The 6,861-nt window shown below is 34.2% G+C and overlaps 1 non-coding gene across 1 annotated transcript; it reads left to right on the forward strand.

Moving 5' to 3' along the window:
* The first annotated feature begins 4,945 nt into the window (after nucleotides 1–4,945).
* On the forward strand, nucleotides 4,946–5,016 carry Trnaq-cug (transfer RNA glutamine (anticodon CUG)). The gene has a single exon. It is a non-coding gene; the product is annotated as a tRNA-Gln (tRNA).
* The last annotated feature ends 1,845 nt before the right edge of the window (nucleotides 5,017–6,861 follow it).

Genomic DNA, 6,861 nt, shown 5'->3' on the forward strand with positions numbered 1-6,861 from the left:
AGCTCTGTAACTCACCCAGTACATCTATCCACATATGTACATACACACGTGTAAATGCCGAGTAATACGTGCCCTAGACACGCATGCTCGATAAACACCAACACAGAGTTGGGTTTTGGCGCCGGAAATGTGCCACGGTCCCTTTGAAGAGGGTCCTCCAAACTCGACACGGATATACAGACATACTCTGTGCTATGCACCCATATGTATCCTACGATCCACGATGGATATATCTGTAGCTGCATTAAGCAAGAAAGATGTCCATACTACGCATGTAGAAAGATCGGGGTAATATATGACCGAGAGTGAACGACGTATCTAATCTACCAGAGGACAAGATACTTGCCGAGGGTCAGCCGACATCCAAGCCGAGTTTGCTTGTTACTCGTTACCTTGTATCGTGTTCTATGTCGGCTTTATACAACATTTATTCCCTCTTACAACTAAACTCCTCTCTAAATTGTATTACGCTCGACTTAGGTCAGGTCAGATCAGTTCCAGTTGACGGGGATGCTTCTCTACCTAATACTAGAGGGAGCCACCAATCCCAAAAATTTACAGTGACGTACCGACACAGCAATCCGTCACTACTCGACTTTATCTTGATTAATTATCGAATTCGTTACTCATGAACGTAAATCATGGCTCAATATCCTTTTATAGATATCAATATTCTCCATCTCTTTACTTCTCACAAGATGGGGCCCTGGACTGTCAACCGTGAATTTTTTTGTACTAATACTTAGTTATTACCTAGATGTACTATTCAATAGGTCCAATCACTCGATCTAATCATTAGAGCAGTTACTTTAAAAGATAGACACGGTATTTTGGAAGGATTAGCAAACAAATTTCTAGGTGTCACTGTGAAAGGTTCCTATGGAAAGTCTGAGATACGGACCTCAGGGCGATGAATAACGCGCTAGGAGGTCAGCACACCAAAGTGTTTGATCTTACCATCAAACGCTCTAGGGGGTTGATGTAGGGTCGGAATAGAGGACAGTCAGTGGGGGGTTAAGCTGGTTTGTTCGGGCATCCGGGGTAAGTAGTTTTGATCATGCTAAAAGTGTATAAAGTATTAAATGATAACCACCAGCTATGAAATCAATCTATATAATAATACGTAAAATAATGCGTAGCAGAGTGGAAAGATTTCTTTAGACGATTATACCCGCATACTGCCATCTGTTAAATATTTTTATACCTAATTTACTTTTGAAAATTTATTACTTCGAAAATGTTCATGTCGATCGCGATAACGAATTTTTTTTCATTAGTTTTTTTTAACAAGAAATCATTTTTATGGCAAATCTTTTTTTTTTTCTTTGGTTAGAACTTCCCGATTTTTGACAATTTTTGATTTTCTTAGCGGGAAGTTAAAAATATTTTTCAATGGTCCTTTTCGTAAAATGGGCACTCGAGTGAAGATTAAAAAGTGACAGTTAAAACCTTATTTTAGTATGAAATGTAACGCAAGCATGCACAGATATATATCAGGGAGATAGTACTGCAGTGTGATATGGAAAGGGTATAAATGTCAGTAAACAGCGAGGGAACCGGCACACTTTAAAAAATTTATTGGCCCTGGGGACAAGTACACGTTTTTCTCTATACGCTGTACAATACTATTTTTTATTCCCTTTACTCGGTTTCCCTCAATCAGCGTGCATGCAACACACAGTTCTACACAATGTATTAACATTTGTGCTCAGTACACACACATTGATCCTTCCTTCCTTCCATCTATAGAATATCCATGCTTCTGCATGTATGAAATGTAATACGTGTGCTTGCATACTGACCTATCCCAAAAAATTCGGATCCAAGAGCCAACGGACGGGGACGTTGAACCGGTTGGGCGCTATGTCACACAGCTGGTGTCCATAATATTGACCGCAGCACCCTCTTTTTGGCCTCGCTATTTTTCATTTTTTCTCCCGGTGATTTTTCAGTCCCATTACTTGTAACACCCGTAATTAGCGTTTAATTAGCGGGGTGAAGAGAATTTAATGATGAATGATTGGTGAAATATTTTTAGCGGTTTAGGGAAAACCAAAAAGAAGGGTGGAATTTAATAAATGGAGATCAGAGCCAGTGCGTAGACCCTAAACCGATTTCGGTTGATTTTTGGTTTGAGTAATGGTTTTTGCGGAATATTCGCGACGAAACACTAGAGGGACAATCGATATTTGTATGCAGGCATGGATGTGTAGTATGTTTGTATTGGCGGAATACGGTATAATCGGGAGGTGAGGCTGCAAATATTGAGAGTTGAGAGACGGATTATGTATGTGGATGATTCTCGTAGCAGCTGAAGCAACACGCGCTATGCTCGTACCGAGTGTGCTAACCCTCCTGGGGTTTGTTCACCGATCGTCATTTCATATATATCCACCAATACCTCGGTTAAACAACAGACCCACCCGCATTTAATTAATCTGTCTATGAATATTTACATTTGTTTTCAAATATTTTTACCGGGATTTTGTCAAGTGTTTTTTAGGTTTTTTTTTTCTTTTCAAATGTTAATTTATCAATTTTGATCATAGGTGTTCAATTAAAACCGATTTTTGAACGTATAGATAGATCATTTGGAAAATTTCAGATGTAAGCAAAATGTACCAATCATGGTTTACTGGAATTAAAAAAATTACTAAAGATTTCGTATATAAGTGTTGATAAATGTTTAATGTTAAAGAAATTTTGGAAAAAAAATTAATTCAAGCCCCTCAACAATTACTACGGTCATAATCCTAAGTGTCAGACTGATTCTGATTGATGACTTTATTGTTTTATTGGAATGACTCAGCTTAAAAATACCTTTTAGATTTATTATGTGACTTTCATTTTCATTGATAAAAATCTCTAGAACAGAGCTGAGTAATTGAGTGATTTCAAATATTGAATTTTTTCCCGGTTTTTCGCAGTTTATTTGTACCATATATATTCATCAGCGTTGATATTTAAAGAAAGATACATTATTAAAACAAACAAAAAAAAATCCGTCGCTGATTGAAATTAATCGAAAAGCAGTGAATAAAAAATGAAATTAATCCAATTTAAAGTTTACAATGGGTGAAAAAATAAAATGAAGAGAAGCGAATTTGGTCACGCGTATCGTCTATTTAGTAGAAGATTCATTTATAACAGATTAAAGAGTAGAGAGACGTGAGAAAGTGTGATGTGTGTGATGTGTCTCTGCATCGGTAATGTATAAGGCTGTCACGGGCCGCGACGAAATGAAATATAACGTTTTATTTTAGATTTTCGACATTTAATTTTTAGACGAAGGAATAAAGTCGATACGCGATGATGAATGTATTTAAATATACATCATCCCCTATTGTGGCGACACGTGACCAAAATGGCCGCGAGTTTAAAGCGCGGGAAAGAGATAGGGATGATCTTTTTTTGTTAAAATGTTTGTGTGTACGTGTATGAACCTAAATAAAGATGTATGTGTATCGTGCTAAACGTATGGATATGGAGAGACATCGAGGATGACATGGAGTGGGCTGGGGATTCGAATTAACGATCACAAAAAAAGATTGCTCGTCACGCCTGCTAGGAAAATGCTCTGTGACTAATGCCAACAATTCAACTTCAATGTTCTCGAGAGTCTTTTATTTTTTGATTCCTATCAAGTAATTGTGTGAATTTTTAAAATTTTATCAATTTTATGCACTGTAAAAATCGGGAGTGAATTTTGACTTCCATCACTTGGAGTACTGGACTGAAGAAATACTCCGCGTACGGAATTTTTTTTTCTACTGAGCGAATATGAATTCTAATCTAATTTATTTTTGGGAATGTATATGTAAAAGTTGTAAATGATTGAATAACATAAATAATTTAACATATGTGTATTTAACGTTTAATTCTGTTAAGATATTTACCGCTGAAATGTCCCGAGATAACATCATATGATAATTATAATAATGCACCAGAGCCAGAGGGTATTTCAGCTGAGATCAAAGTGTCACCCCTACCGACAATTCACGAAATACAGACTAATGCGATCACTGATCGAGGGAATAGAAGCGGATCTCGAAGCTCGTTTTCGCCGGGAGCATTTATATTTATCGACTTTGTCGCATGCCTTTTTGATTACTTAATAACATATTTATTTTACATTCTGTGACTGAAAACGCTCAGGGTTCTATTTTTCAGACAAACATAAAAAATAAAGATAAATAATAACAGCAATAAAACTGTAAAAGGATATAAATTAAATTACCATGAGGCTTTGCACACTGATTGCACATCCGTTTCCGTCTAGAGGCGTGTGTACTTGAATTTACGAAAATGTATACCTATTTCTATCATTGTTCCAACGATATGCCATTATAAAATCCACCCCAGGCTACCCAGAGAAACATAATATTTATTGCCGACTTCCGTTCAATTAGGGGTTAACGCGTCCTGTAGACAGGGGTGCTCTTGTCTAACACTTGTATTATATACATTATGGTGAATATGTGTATAAGAGTGTGTATAGTACATTCTTGTTCTACACAACAAATAAACCCTACACTAGTCTTTTCGTAAACCCGTTTCATTTTGAAGAATCCCCAAGTTTAAATTCAATCATATCTAACAAACACATTTCTACAGCATTTATTTTTATGTATCAGTTCTTTGTTAACTTTATGATTTTACGGGTTATTGATTTTTTTTTACACTTTTCTATTAGTTGTAGGGTAATAGTTTTAAGGTTTTAATAATGCTAAAGACCAAAAATATTTTAACTAAATATTAATCTTAGATACAAATTATATTCTGAATTTTTTAACAATAATATATTCTATAGGAAATTGTTTTTAATTTATCAAGTTTTGAACGATAATATACGATATTTTAACTATAAAAAAACTCCCAAAAATAGATGTATTACTATGTCAGCCCTCGACATAACTACCCATCTTCACACCAGCCTCACAAGAACGGTCCCGTGGTGTAATGGCAGCACACTGGACTCTGAATCCAGCGATCCGAGTTCGAATCTCGGCGGGACCTAATTTTTGTTTTTTTTTAATAATTGAATATTAAAATACTTTTAGATATTGTTTTCATGAAAAATACATCTTTATTGATTTAAACCCAGAATTTTCCCTAAGAATTATAGTCAAACCGTGCAGAGTAAGTGAATAGAGCTATTGTAACAATTTCCCAATTAGTAAACTGGATCGATGGCTTGTCACAGTCATAACAATAAAATATGACATTGTATTATGTAGGTTGGAGCTTAGATACAGAGTACAGAGAATAGCTATTAGCATTTCCTTATCTCGGTTCTGTCAGTGAGGATTGTGCTTTTATTCAGCGATTGCAATATCTCAGATAAGCTATTACACCAGTCGTAAGGCAATTAGACCTCCATTATTCACGTAACTCAGTATGGATTCCGAAATGCTTCTAAAAGCGGCTTATCTCACCCTAATCTTGTATTCTCGCCGAGTTACAATGATTGGATGCACTTGTCTACAGTCTGCCATTACTTATCTTTAATCAGATAGCTCTATTTTATTATTCTCAATATATTTTTTATCTTTTATCTTTTCAAATCACATTTTTTGTTTTATTTCATTAACTTTTTTTCGCTTCTTCTTCTTCCCGGCTGAATGATTACCGAAAGATAAAACTTTATATTTATTTACAATTGTAAGTGAAACTAATTAAATTCTCTTTGTCAGACCAGCTTATTTATATTAATAGTAACTATTTGAATTTTTATCACTTGTCTATAATCCAACAGAGTCATACGATTTTTATATTAGAGATGTGATTTGAGAAAATTCATTTAAAGTTTATCCATTTAATTATTTATTTATAAAAAAGTACATCTTTGAGATTTAGATGATCGTGACCCGGAAGTTCATCAAGATGTGACAACGCTCCGTGAAACTTGTTGGTCGCTCGTAAAATACTTTCCCAATTTAAATTTAAGAACGGCAAGTAAAGTGCGATTAAGAGAGATAGCTTTAGGTAGAAAAGTTTCCTAGCTTAACGAGCGGAACCCTATAACTCAAGTGAACTATAAAATATCACGAAATGGGTATAGGACTCTCAAGTAGTTTCTATGCATTTATATATTATACATATACATATAATCCTTTATAACAGTCTTTTGAATGTAATTTAAATTTCTATGGTTATCATCGTAAAAGGATAATCTATCTAAACGAGTATCAGGAAAACTAAATCTTGAAACTGAAACATAATTTTATTACAAGTCTGTAAATGTTTCCGATGATTTTTTTTTTCCCGTATGGTATCTGAGATTAATTATTTAAGGATATTTCTCTATAAAATGTTAACAAGAAATGGTAATTTTTACTTAATTGAATATCGATCTTAAATATTAAAAGAGACTGAAATTTTTATGGATTTTAAAAACGATGAATTTTACCTACGAGTTGTAAAAATTTATATTCCTGTTTTGTACCACGCCTTGCGAGATTATTACAAGTTACATGTTAAATAAATGATTCACTCACTTTCGAAAATAAATTGAGAATAGCAACAAAGAAAGTAGTATCTTATTTGTGCAATTCAATAAATTATAAACTACATTCATTTAAAATGTTTCGTAATATCCTTTAAACACATCATTTAATTTCTGACTTGTAGGTGATGTGAGTACCAGTAAAAGTTCAACAAGCAGGTCATTAATTTTTTATGATTAGTAGACTAAACTCCCAGATACGTACAAAGTAAAATTCAATGCTCAGATCTTAAGAAAGTTATCAATAATCGTTAATCTTTGGTAAAAAAAAAAAAAAATATTTTATTTAACTCGAAGATTTTGCCTGTCCTAAATTGTAAAAATAGCTGTGATCAACTAGTTAACCTTAACCTCGC

This window comes from Cotesia typhae, unplaced genomic scaffold, assembly GCF_013202065.1.
Source record: "Cotesia typhae breed Kobodo isofemale line unplaced genomic scaffold, CoteBio_Ctyphae contig_23, whole genome shotgun sequence".
NCBI lineage: Eukaryota > Metazoa > Arthropoda > Insecta > Hymenoptera > Braconidae > Cotesia > Cotesia typhae.